The following is a 14675-nucleotide window of genomic DNA, read 5'->3' as shown; positions in this document are numbered from 1 at the left end:
ACAGCTGGCACCCAGCCCGCCCTGCCCAGCCCCTGCCCAGCCCCTGCACCTCCAGAGATTGCCCTGGGAGGGACCAAAAAGCAGAGCAGCCATCCTCATTGATCCCCGGGATCCTCATTGATCCCTGGGATCCTCATTGATCCCTGGGATGGGTGAGCAGGCAAAGGATTTGTGAGGGGTGGTCCCACACCAGTGGCAGTGCTGCAGCCCCAGGTCTGTGGAAGTCTGGCTATTCCAGAAACAGATTTCTCAAACTTGTTTCTGCTCTGTCTACACTCACTAAACAAAAGGTGTTGGGCCACACCCTGCGTCATGCTAGGTGACATTCAGATGTAATGCAACATCTAATTTCATGAAACCTGTCTTGCCAAAGTTTGTAATGACCTCAGTCAAGGTGCTGAACTCCCACCTTGCTTTGACACAGACACCAGCTCTTCTGCTGAGTAATGCTGCCCTCCCTTCCCTTCACTGCCAGCCTTCTGCTTTTTCTTTAACTCTCCTACAGTTTCCATCAAGGCGGTTTGCCTTTTCAGGTCCTCTGCAACTCTCCTCCACTTTCTGTTAGCATCCTACAGATCTTTGACCTTCATTTCTTTCTCTTCACCTTCAATAATTTCTCCCAGAATCCCAAGTGCAAACAAATTATAGCTACAATGTTCATAGCACTAAAGTGTTAGAGGTAGAAAAAGTCTTACTTTCTTTTTTTGAAGTTAGACTCATTCACATAATAACGATAGCATCTTGTTTTAGAGAGCATGTCCCATGTTTTGATGACAGGTTTTGTGTATGACTTCCCTAAAATTTTATATAAAGTATAAAAAATTAACCAAGCCAGAGCTACTGCTGAGCTGAATTGTGTTCATAAAACACGCACTTCAATTTCCTAGAATCAAAGAATATCTGAAGTTGGGAGGGACCCATAAGGATCATTGAGTCCAGCTTCAAAAAGCTGGGGAACAAAACAGATCTGGTAGCATATTGTTTGAGAAATTATATAGTATATAACAAAGACTTAGAAGTAATCAAGAAGCAGCATAACTTGTACACATGCAGGCTTAACATGGCTGTACTTTGGCTTATGAAACTTTTCATCTTTCCACATAATTCCTTGAGAAGCACATCCACAGGTTACCTGCAGAGATAGCTGTCAAGTGCCCTGCTCTGGGCATTATGAGCATGGAAATAAGAGGCTACACCCATCATGAGACAACTCTTGGCCCTTCTGAAACAAGTGTCAAAAATCCCTGCTGACATCTCCAGCTGGCCTTTTGTCATCATGTTTAAACCAAGTGGAGCCCATTTTTGAAGCTTGATAGCCTTTGCAGTCTGCACTAGATGGAAGTATTTCTGTGCTTAGAGTAACCACAAGCACTGCAAAAAGAGCAGAACAACATCTGGCTACAGGCTAGGAACATGCAGCCAGTGCAGGGGAAGAGGACAGGGCAGCACTGCAGGGATAACACATTCCTAGATCAGTGTACACCAGAAATAAAGACTGACCCCATTGAATACAAGGATCATCTTCCTGAATTTAACAATCAACTTCTTCAGCAACTGTAGACCCGCATTCCTGCATTCCAATCACTCCTGTTGGTGCTTGATAGGGTGGATATTACATTGAATTGTTCCATTTGCAGAACAAAAATCCCCAACATTTCATTGGCATTTAGGAAATAAAAATTAGTAATTTTTCAGACTACAAAATTACAGTTTGAGGACCCAGTTTTCCTGTTATTCTTGGGATATACAACTTTTATCTGCTAAGTAAATAGAAACAATGCTCACAACAAAACAATTGGGTTTTTTGGATGTGAATAAGTATTTTTTTACTACACATATGCTTACATACACATGCACAAGTGTTCTTTGGAAAAGACTGCTTGATAGCTGCATGTCCAGATTGTTATATTTCAGGAAAGACAAAAGCAAACTAAACAAAAACCATAAAAATGTATTTCCTCACTAAGCTGTACTGAAATGTTTTTGCCAAAAGCAGCTGAGGATGATGCAGTCCCCTCAAAGAAGAGTTGCTTTTGCCTCCCCTGCCTGAGAGTTCCCAGACAGCCCATTAGCTGGAGCTGGGAACACAATTGGTGTTACAGCACCAATGTGTCATTCAGGGCTGGGCCAAGTCCTGAAATTTTGCAAGGCAAGTTGGAGGAGGACAGAAGGTTGGGTCTTATCTTCCCTCTCCATCAATTTTACAATCAGCATTAAAATTGCAATTTCCATTTAGTGCCACTTTCTCAGAACAAGTGGCATTAATATTGATAAAGCTTGCTGGCAATTATTTCCATGTCAGCTTTTGGAGTTCCCTTACTGTGTTTGAAGTTAACATCTTAAAAATAAGATGAAGTTGCTAGTTTTGCTTTGGGAGCAGGAAGAAACTGGCTAGAAGACTCCTTGTCACTCTCTGCTTTATGACTGTTACTGTCCTATTGAATCATCTCAAAACTGAACCCTGACCTCATATACAGATATTATTGGACTTACCTTTGCTTCTGAAGTCTTCATTTTATAGCAACAGTCCTGATATCCTAGACATATGCCTTCATCCTACATTACTTGTTCATTTCACAATAGTTACAGGTTCAAAGTATTAGTAAAATTAGCTGTGATTTTTTTCCCATGTTTTGCCATCTTCTTTCCATGATGAAGTTTTTAAGCCTTTATTTATTTATGGTAGGTAGGAGCTTGCCATCATCCCTCCTACACACTTGGAGCTCCTTCTCCTTCCCTAATATCAGAGCTGCTAATATCACACCAGGTGTGTGAAGACCACCATGAAGGACTGGCCCAGGCACAGGGCTCCAGACTAAGTTTTGTGCTTGGGCTCCCTGCTTGGCTGTTGCTAAAATAACCTATACAGAACATAGGGAACCAAGGCCATGACTTTGTATTTTGGGTCTGCTCTATATTTAACAGCCCTTCTTTTCAAGACGCACTGGCACCTGCACATAGGGAGATTGCAATCCAAAACCAGACTTGAGGAACATTGTTAGCTTCAATCATGAATTCAACACTGGATCAACAGTGGTTAGCAGTTCTGGGAAACACCCTCCCTGAATAAATAATTTGTAAATGTTGTGGCGTTTGGGGCTCCATATACACAAAGTACACAGATTATTTTTATCAGTCACAGGAGGCACTGATAGTTTACCCTCATGAAACAACTGTACCAAACAGGTGGAAGGGATGCAAGTGCTTCACCAACTGGCCTGCTAAAGATTTTGGTTGTACCTCTATAAAATGAACTAATTTTGGACTATTCACCAGCAGAGGTAGCATTATTTTCATGCCCATGCTGTGCTTCTGCTCACACTCCTACCTTTTACTTCATGTCTGCACTTTCAGGGATGTTGTAGAGCTCAAGAACTTAAATATTAGCAGCTACGTATTCTGAGGAAGTATCAGAAACTGAGGATACATTTTGCATCTCACTCTCTTCAGCCTCCTTTGGAGAATGGATGCCCTCCACCTCTTCCTCTGGGACCACTTAAAGAAGATGAATCAACTCCTAACTTGACACACCTAATCATTACATGCTGCTAATATTCAAGGATGCTGCCAGATAAAGCAGAGGGCGTAGCCTTCATTCAGACCTGTTTTCCAGATCTCAAATCAAAGCCTTAGTCATCTAATTAATTTGGGTCTAAATGAGGCTTCAGAGGAAAAAGCAAATTCAGATGAGACATCATAAATGTGCAATTAGAAGTTGTTCACTAATCTTATAATTATTAGATATTTTCAAAGCAAGCCTTATAACAAGGCTGAGATCCCCTATTGTTTCTATCAGGAAAGGAAGAAAAAGCTTCTCTAATAATCTTATTTTGAAATTAATTTCTATTGAACTTGACTAAGTTAATAAACACAGTAACCAAAATGTTTAGAAAGCAATTAAGACAGATTTTGAAATTATTTGAAACAATAATTACAGTTATGGGTAATCAAATTCTTTGCTTTGAAACAGTTCTAGCAACTGTCCTGTATTTCCTGGCTTCCTGATTATTGAAAGGTTGCTCATATTTTTAATTTAGGAACTTCTAACAGAGGGAATCATTAATCCACCCCAAATATCATATTTCAGCTGAGATTTGTATTGGATGGCTTTCAGCATTAAGTTCCATATTCAGCTGTATTCTGGTACCAACCAATGAGTGTTTAACTAATATTTAGGTTTTTATGCAAGTTTCTCCTTCATTTTCGTCCAAACTCTCTTTCAGCACATGCTGCCCACTGATCTTGGCAGAAAGCATGGCAGAATAAAGAATGGAGTTTTCCAGCACTATTTTCTCAATCTTTCTTTTTTGGAGGCAGCAAAGAAATGCAGCTGGAGGATGCTGTATTCTTCCAGCTACAGCAAGAAAAGGTGAATGAGGTAAGAATAAAGTGTGAACTGTGGTATAGTAGGATTTCTGCAACAGGAAAACTGGTTTGCTTCTCTTGCTTTGCACCTGTCTGGTGCTCATCTCCAAGGCAGCACTGCTTACACAGACTATAGAAATACAATAAAGATTAAAAAAAAGTAGAAGATGCATCCCTGTGCAAGTGAAAGAAATTTTGGGGCTTTTCAACCAATTTTTTGCAACAACAAACTTTCACAGACTGAAGAAGCAGCTCTGCTTCTTAATGCAACTCTGGGGTTTTTCCAGCTAATTGTGTTGATCTGATAAACTATAATGATCTCTTTCTATAAATACTGCCTTTCAGAACACCACCAATATAATCAAAAACTATCACTACAACAAATGAACAAGCTTGATACTAAGAAATCATTTTAGGTTGAAATCTGAGGAAGCATTAAACCTGTGTTTCTGAAGTGCCAATAATACAGCCATGGCATTTCAGACTGCATCTGAAACAAAGTACAAATTTTAATAGGCCAAATTAAGTTCTAAGTGAGCAAAGTACAGTTCCTCAAAGCACTTTGAGGATGAGCCCCAAATGGTCAAAGCAAGATTCCTGACACTGGCTGACCTGCACAGCCTGGTATCAGAAGATTCCCCAACATGATGATCAGGACAAAGAGAAAGTGTAACGAGGCCTCTAGCAGGTCATTAAACAGAAGACATTGGCTCTTGAAGTGTGCACCTGATATAAAGAAAAACATTGCTTGAAGGCTCCAGGAATAAGTGTTTACTTGAGACAAACAGGAATTCAATAGCAGCTTTTACAGTTGGAGAACAATGAACCCAGTAAATATTTTCCACTCATTTAATTTAAAAACAAATCCACTTAATCTGTGTTCTCATTTTCTGCATTTGCTCTCTGTTCTCACTATTGAAAACAATTTAAATAGATGGAATATTCTTAGAAACTGACTTTTAAACAATTGCTGTGGAGAGATCACTTCATGTGTAGAGTAGGATATACACAAACTGAAGGCAGGCTGAACAGGCATAACCTAAAGAATCAAAGGGTAAAAAAAGGAAAAGCCCTTCTGTGTAGTCAAAATGTGTAAGTAATAAGACTAATGGGTAAAGCTGCCTTGTTAAAGGACCATATTTACTTCAGTCACTTGCTCCAGCAGCTCCTAGTCTCCCCAGAAAGTACAGGAAACCCACAGAGAATTTCTGAAATCAGACTTCACAACATAATTCCTCTTTTCCCCACCTCTCCTGTTTAAAAACAGATAGTGGATCTCTGGCTTCTTCTTAAACAACTTCAGTTTCTCAAAGAGAAAAACACTTCTGTATTTCTTCTCCAGTTGGGCTCTAACACTCTTAACCATCCCAGATCTTCCCCCACCTAGCTGGGTCTAATGACTGGAGATCAGCCCAGAAGGCATGGCAGTAGTCCTGTAGTGACACATCACAGACATGGAAATGCACAGGTTTAATCAGAAATCTTATATCATGGATATTGTTTTCATCTGAAACAGAAAAGACATAAAGGAAAAAGAACAGCATCAAAAAACCTTCCATGATTTCTGTCCCCTAGTACAGAGTTAAAGTTTGGCTTTGAGAAAATGATGAACAGGTCAGCCACCTGGACCTTTAAAATATTTACAATGCTTTATGTACTAAAAATGGGCAAATTATCCAGCAGTCAGGAAGCAGTGACCAAACTTTGAGGCTTTCTGCCCACACGGCCCCTTCCCCCTTTAGGCACTTTGTCCATTTTTCCCCCCTGTTTTCTGGCTGTGAGCAGCTGCTGCTCCAACGGGGCTCTCAGGTGTCCAGGAGCCCTGGACAAATGGCCACGCTGCCTGGACCGGCCAACCTCACAATGTGTGCACAGGCACTGCAGGCAGGTTGAGGGCCTGCAAATTCTTCATCCAGAGGCAGTAAACACAAACATCAAGCCTCTCACCAGCCTGCTGTGAGGATGTATCAGGTCCATATTTCGGATTTGCTCATAACAACAGCAGCATACGCCCAGATGCTTCAGTCCCATTCTCAGGAAACTTTTCCTGACTGAAACCCAGGTTTTTTCAGAGGTACCTTCTTGGTGTACAGAACCTCTCACAGTCACATGAACCATCCAGTTAGTCCTGGATGATTTTCTTTCTGCACATATTCCCACTGTGCTCATTATAATTACATTTAAAAAGAATGTTCAGATTGCTCTTTCACCAAAACCAATTCTACTTGATAGAGAGATATGAAGAGATGACACTAAATGAGTTGCTGTGAGCTGAGGCAGGGTGTGGATTTTCAGCACACACCCAGCATTTCACAAAGCTGCCCTTGGACCTGCCCTCCTCTCGTGGTGCTGTGGTGCTCTCACTGCAGGGTGGCCGCTGGCCCAGTGCTGTGGGTCCCATGGGAAGGCACTCAGCAGCTTATTTTTATAAATCCAAACACTCACACCATTATGCCATGTCTTGTTTGTGGGTCCGGGTCTGTATCCATCCATCCAGACTTCTAAAGGGACTTAGGCTTCTAGCTTAGCTGACAAACATTTAATGGATTCACACAAAGCAAAATTATGTCAAGTCACTGCTCATATCACAAGGATGACTGTCTGGATTTTCTTTTTTAATTAAGTGATGCAGTACAGGACTTTAAAGCACAGCTCCATCTGCCTATGTGAAACTTTTGAGCTAAGAACAGTTGGCCTTATTAGCATTGGGCAGGTTTGGGAGTAACCAACAAGGTGTGCTTTATTTTAATTCACTTTTTTCCAGACAGATAAAAAACTTCAGGTACATTTTTTTTAAAAGGCATTACATACTTGGCACTGCTTTAGTATTACCAGCATTTGCTTTCAACAGTTTGAAAATAAACCTTTCATTATGTCCAGACATGATTTACAGATACAGTCCTTCAAATAGGAACTCTGTGTTAATTTTAAGACAAATCATTCCTTGTGCCCATATCTGATTTACAGTTAGTTTTGTTCAAATAAAAATGTATGACGCAGATTTCCATTTGCATTCTGCCAGGTACTTCTATTTTTAGACGCAGGTCAGCTTTATACTCCTTTAATGTGCTTACAGCTCCAACACAGCAAAGGATCCACCTTAGCAAGTTTATCTAACATTCTGTTAGATAAAAAACCTGCAAAATTGCTGACACAATTGCATCAACATTGACAGGAACAGCAAGGTGTTTGGACATCCTACTTGATGGAAGTCTGCTAAAGGAAATTACTAGGGGTTTTTTTCTTTGTCTTTATTTTTATTGTAATTTTTAACATGGACAAAACCAGAAAACAGAAGTAGGCCCCTGGCTACACTCCATACTGGAACCACACTGCTCTGACACAAAATGTCTTCTTGAATCTTTCAAACTGGGGCTGCTCCAGAAGTCCTCCCTGGCTCACACTGCCAGATCTCATCTCATCAGCTCACCCAACTTTGGCTCCACCTGTCTCTCCCATTTCCTCTCACACTCACCTCCCAGTCTCCAAATTACTGATGACTGGCCCTTTTGGATTTTTTATCCACTCCCAAACGTGAGCTTTCTTACATCCCACCCACACTAAGAGAAACAGCCTCTTAGCCAAATATTTCCCCTTCGTCAAGGGCACTCAGAAAACTTCTGTTCTGAAAAACACTCCACAGTTAAAATTTATGGGAATATGTAGAAAACAGAAAGTGATAGGTACCTTACTTTGTGTCTGATCCTTTGTCTGGCATGTGTTTTGTTACACACAATACAGATAAATACTTTGCTAGCTAAAGGAAAAACAAAAACTATTTCAGTACATTCTTTTCCCCAAGTAACAAAACTGGGGTTTGTTTTGCAACAGAAGTGAAAACTTGGTACATATTTGATACATGCATGTTTCTTTTTGCTTCCCTTCCCTATCAAAATATCAGGTCAAACAGAAATTCCTTGATTAGAAAAATAGGTTTTTTTCTATTTATCTTGTCTTTGTGATGGTCTGTAGTTTATACTTTATGAAAAAACGACAACTTCAAATACATGGATACATAATGAGAGGAATGTGAATTTACTACTCCTCTTGAAACTAAAAAAACCTTACAATCTAAAGTGTGGAAACCCAGATAAAAAGGACTTAATTTACTAATTCCAGTCTCCCTAAGGCCTCTGCAGCACAAGTGATGATCGTGCAATTCAAATGTGCGTTTCAGGAATCTGTAACATTCCTTTCTGCAAGCTTCTGGGAAAGAATCAACTTTTTCTGGTAAGAAGTTCTTCTTTTATTAACTAAATGAATCTGAGTTATTTGAAACTATAAATATTTGTCCAAATGTTTACATGACTGAGAAATTTTAGGTAAATTCCATCCAAACAATGAAGCAACTTCCAGCAATGTGTAACAAAAATAGAGCCTCCCTTACATTTTTACTTCAGTAAATGTCTAAAAGTGATCCCATAATCAGGAATCACAAGGAGAAATGAAAGACACTGGGAGGATGGCAATATTTGGAACAAAAACTCTTTTACTGTAATGTAGATAACATATGTGTAGGAAGATAGACTGTATCCAGTTTCATTTCTCAGGGATGTTCTCACTTATCTATTCTCAAAGCTTCCAAATTATTTCTTGCTTTAGAAAAACAAAACTATTTTTAGAGAATTTTTGAACATTGGATAAATATTTTTAAATAACACCTGGAAAGCCTATGAGAATGAAAATGTCTTTTTGTCCCCCACTGCTTAGTCTAACTGGCACTACCAAATGTTTGCCATTTTATTGAAAACACTTCCATATACTGGGAAAACAAGATCCTGCAAATGATTATGCTTAAAGTGAGCCACAATTCTGATCTAATAGGATGCTCTTTGGAAACAAAAATGCAGTCTTGATCACATAAACAACCAGCTCTTTCAAAATCATCTATTGTAGAACTGCAAGGATTTAAAATTAAACATCAGTTTAAGAGCCTTGTCAATGATGCAATTATATAAGCATGTCCTTACTATTACATGGGTTAAAACTGGGGAACATGAATATGTAGTATGCAGAAAAAAATCAGAACTGAGTTTTGCCTGTAACCAAAAGTTTAAGTTAACTAAGGAATCTATTAGATTAAAAAAAACTGTATATTTATTTTTGTCATATAATATTTTCTCCATTTTCTAAAGAATTAATGAACAAAGTTGAAAGAAGAGCTATCCATGCAGCTTACAAGCCACCTGCAAGAGTATTATTTTGAAGTCACAGCCTGAAATTTTTGGTGGCTACCTATGAGTGATACATTCCCTCACATCTCAAAAGAGATCTCTAGCTACCATGAAGCTACAGCACCTTGCATCGGCCCCACATTTTCCGTGGGCTTTTAAATATGTAGGAGGAGTCTGAGGATTTAAATGAAAAACAAACAAAAATATCACAGTCCATGTAATACATTAACAATCATGATGTGTGGTATATCCCTGGCACAGTTCAAGGCCAGGTTGGATGGAGCTCTGAGCAACCTGCTCCAGTGGAAGGTGTCCCTGCTTATGACAGGGATTGGAATTAGATGATTTTTAAGGTTCCTTCCAACCCAAACCACCCTGTGATTCTATGACTGCTGTAAATAACGATGAAGTTTGACATAGGACTAAATAAGATTAAGATCTACACAGTGGATCTACAAAGATTTGAGAGACAACAGCAATCCAGCACTCTGATTGCAGAAACCAGTACAGGATTTCCACCACTGCTGTTTCCCTATGGGCAAGTTCCCAGGATGTTAGAGAGGGCAAATTCCCACCTCATATTAAGGGCTGGTTTGACAAACAGACTTTCACTGCAGAAAATCTGCTATATTAAATCAGCAGTTGGAAGAATAAAAGATAAGGAAGATAATGCGTGTAAGGAGCCACATCCTGCCAGTTGTTTCTCATCCTGCAAAACTTACAATCATACTTGCTGACCTCACCCTATTGCAGAGTGATGGGATTTTCCAGTGTGTTGAAGTGCTACACAAGGGTAGTTACTCAAAGAGATTGATCAAAGAGATTGATTAAAGAAAACACTCATTAAAGAGATAGAGCTTCAGGAAACCACCTCAATAGGCACCACTTCCCAGTGCTGACATCTCAGTGACAGGATACTGTGCTGAAGGTTTAGTTTGCTGCCTAGTCTGGCACCTTCTTGAGACTCTAAATTGAGCAATTGTTTATTCCTGCTTTTTAGAGAAAAGGCAACAGAAAGGTTTTGGTGAGCAAAGATACCTGGAGCAACTTGTGCTGGATAGAAAGTGACATAAGCAATACTGACTTTGCAGCAAATCAGCTAAGGAACAGTAAGAAAATTCATTCCAGAAGAGATGGTAACAAAAAAAAAGAGGTAATAGTGAAGGGCTTGGAAAAATAATGTATTTGCCAAACCAAAGTGAGGAGTTTTCAGTGAGGACTCAGGGAAAAATGCTATCCCCTTAAAACACCAGTGGTGCTCTGTGTAGCACCTAGAAGTCTCTTGTTCAACTCCCTCAGTCCAGTCATACTTGATTTGTAAGATCACAGCAGTTTGTTATAAAATTCCCCCCCTTAAAATATCTTTTAAGGGTTGTTAAAATTATCACTTCCCTTACAGTACATTTGAAAAATGAAAAAAAAAAACTACCTGATAAAACACACATGCTATAAATCCATAAAACTAGATCACAAATAAAACTGTAACGGCCAATAAAAAGTCATTTGGATTTAAAACAAGAAACTAAACCACAAATTACATACTAAAAATACGTCTCCCAGCCTTCTCCCTTCCAACATTCACAGAAAAGCTCCATAAAGTTAAGTTGCTCTGGTCGAGTGGACGGTGTCCTTGCCCATGGCAGGGGGCTGGAATGAGATGATCTTTGAGGCCCCTTCCAACCCAACCATTCCATGAGTCTATGATTCTGTACTTCAAGCATCCTAAGATGTTCAAAACAACATGACATTAAAATGTATGAAAAAATATTGTCTTAATTGGTAATACTCAAAACAAGGTATAAATTTGGACCTAGCTAAAGGTGTTGATTTTGCAAAAATCAAGCTGATTTGGTCTGAATTTACATATTTTCCTTGTAGTCTTTTGGAAGGGAAGCAAGAAAAACACCTTAAACCTTTCTCTGATGTAAACTCAAGAGCTTGTTTCAAAATATTGTCACTTTAATATAAAATTTGGTTATCTCCCCAAGGCGCAAAGTGTGCACAAAGAGTCCAGTCCAGTCTCAGGCTGTTGAAGGATCCCAGCCTGAGTGAGAATTGGGAACACTGGAGACAGATTTCTGTTAAAAGCATTTGCAGATGGGTGCAGGTGGGCTACGTTGTTCACTAAGTCACCTGCAGCTTTTCACTTGAACAAATTACACTCAGAAATAGCCTGAGGATCCAGGAGTTCCCTTGTGAGTTCAAGCTGTCACTAGCACAGCTTTGGAGTTGCAGGGCAGAGCACAGCTCTCCACCCCCAGACACAGCAAAGACCCACCCATGAACCAGAGCAACAGATGAACAGGAGAAACATGGAAGGATGCTGTTCAATTAAAACAGACTTCACCTTGCTCAACTTGAATATGACTTGGCAAGCCAGCAATGTCACTTCCAGCCAGATCTGACTGCACTCAGAACCATTGTCCCCCTCTGCAATATTCCCTGTATACACTTTGTGCAGCAGAAAGGAGAGGGAGCCACAACAAACTGAATTAGTGCTGCTGGTTGTTTCAGTGTTCTACTGAAAGTGGCTCACCAAAGATTGGACAATCCCAATCTAGGAAGTCAAATTCAACCCAGACTACAAACTCAACACAGCAACAGCTGTGCTGCATGTGCTGTTGCCATGAGTTCATGCATGTTAGCACGTCTGAGAGACGTTATGGGAAAAAAAAACCAATGCAATCTCAAATGCAAGCTGAGAAACTGAATGGAAAGTTTGGGTCTATTACAAGACCTTAAATATGAAAGTCTCTAGCTGTGACACATGAAAAGAAAAACACAGTCAATAAACACTGAGGAAAAATGGAAAGTGTAAATTTTACTTTTTTTGGGACACCCTCCCCTCCCTGCACCTATAATTAGCAGGGATACACTTGCTGTGAAGTTCTGCCTTGGTTCTCTTTGAGGCAACCCGATTCCAACATGGCGACAAAGATTTTGGCAAAGCTTCATTTTTAGAGACAGCCTTTGCAATTAAGAGTTCCTGCTGGATTTGTTCTCCAAAGTCTGTAATTGGCACTTCTGCTGATGCACTTCATTTCAACAAATTGTAAACATTTTTCTTGATTTTGTTTAGCACTCCTCTTTGGCTGTAAAGACATGCATATTTCTCCGGTTAATGCTTTGAAGAGAATCAGATGAGCATGTTTACTGACATCTTCCAAGCTGCTTTTATCAGTAGCTCAGTATTTAGCTAGGATGAAGGAAAGGAGGGAAGCAGTCTCCCTTCCTGAGGGAACTCCTTCCAGCAGGACTTTAGAACCAAAGGCTAACTCCACTTGGCTTGGCTGGGTTAAGGACAGGGTGGCACAGGACTTTGGCTAGAGCTGAGATTGTGCCCATCTAATGTCAATATACTCAACATGACAGATAAGGCTGCTCCTTCACTCAGTACTGAGCAATCATGGTTCAGGTCAAGGAAATATCAGTAATCTACAAAGATAAAATGCACTGAAGAGACAGGAAAGTGGGGACACAATGTCTCTTCATTCTCTTCTGGCTGCAATTTCTTTCTGGTTTGCAATTTCAAGCCAAACCCACTCTCAGTGGGTTTGCTCTTGCTCCTGAGCAAGCCATCAGATCCCTCAATTTAAATTAAGCATAAAAATCCTTAATAGAGACCACAGATAAATCAACACGACCCTAAACCCTGGACTGGTATTTTGAGTCTTCCAGAATCACAGAATCATCCAATGGTCTGGGTTGGAAGGGGCTTTAAGGATCATTTAACTCCAACACCCCTGCCATGGGCAGAGATGCCACTCCTTGGTTGCTCAGGGTACCATCCAACTAGGTCATGAACAGCCCCTGAGAGAAGGCATCAGATACACTGCTAAAAATATTTGCATCCAGTTCCTTCTCTCCACCTTAATACTCTTAATAAGAGAGTTCTTAATACTGGGTCCATCCTTTCAAATTTTAAAAGGCACTGGCTCTGTCTCTTTGCCTTGTTTCTTACATAATCAACAACAGCAACATAGCAAACTGTAAATTCAGGCAGCTCTTCCCTTAAAAGAGCTTGTGAAGCAAGAAATTGAGATTATAATTATAGTCCCAACTCCAAGAGCAACAGCTAGCTCCAGGTAGCATGAGAGATCTCAGATGTTACTGCTGCAGTAGTTAACAAGACACATGAACCAATTCTGACTACAGATATTTAATACAACCCACATACTAAGGAATTTCAATGCTTACAGAGATGGCTTTCCCATTTTGTCAAGGTTTACAAATGGGGTCGAAGGCATTTTTTAGGTAAGTTGTTTTTCAAAGTCAAGGAGCATGAGGACCAGCTATATATTTTGTAAAGCTACACATCCCTTGTCCCTTCTGCAAACGTGAATCTGTAATAAAGCAAGCTTTTGTTCATTATTGCTCTACAGCCATCTGCTGTCTTTCTGAGCAGCTCAAGGGGCTGCTTATGCAGGAAGCTGCAAATGTGCCACAAAATCCATGTAAGTGGGAGGCCATGGTATCACAGCATGTCCAGGTTGTGGAGCAAAACAGCACCAGCTGGTGAGAGACCAAAGTGCACACTTGGCAATGGGGCTAACTTTGAAGAGATCAGGCAGAATAGGCATGAGCAAAAGGTCTGGAAAAGGGAATAAAGATCAGAAAATAAAAGTTGTCGTAAGATCTTTAAAAAAAATTAGTAATGCCAAATGCAAAACAGATATTAAAAAAGAGGCAGCAGTAAATGCTCCTTTAGAGACATAAAGATTTGTATTACAGAGTGGATTGTGTGCATGCTTGCTGAGAATACAGAGGGTTTTTCTGTCCACAAAACTATCAGTAAACTACAACTCCCCACAGAAAAAGGTTGAGCCTTCAGTTAGCATACGAGACAAGAGATCAAAATGGTAAACGAGAAACCACCACACTCAGACACCACCAAAATCCTAAAATACTTCTAGATCAAATGCATCTTAACACCCTGTGGAAAACAGTTGCATAAACACATTACTGACATATTTATTATTACAAAAATCTATCAGCAAATCAAATTTTTTAAAAAGTTTGTCAGAAAGAATCAGCAATGCATTCAGCAGCACTGACCACTGGTGTGTCTGTACTGTGTCACTGAGAAATGCACAATGTGCACATGGACTTACCCAAGCCAGCCACAAAGCTCCCACT

This window comes from Ammospiza caudacuta, chromosome 4 (genome assembly GCF_027887145.1).
Source record: "Ammospiza caudacuta isolate bAmmCau1 chromosome 4, bAmmCau1.pri, whole genome shotgun sequence".
NCBI classification, from domain to species: domain Eukaryota; kingdom Metazoa; phylum Chordata; class Aves; order Passeriformes; family Passerellidae; genus Ammospiza; species Ammospiza caudacuta.
The sequence above is the reverse complement of the archived record's forward strand: the minus strand, read 5'-3'. Positions refer to the sequence as shown.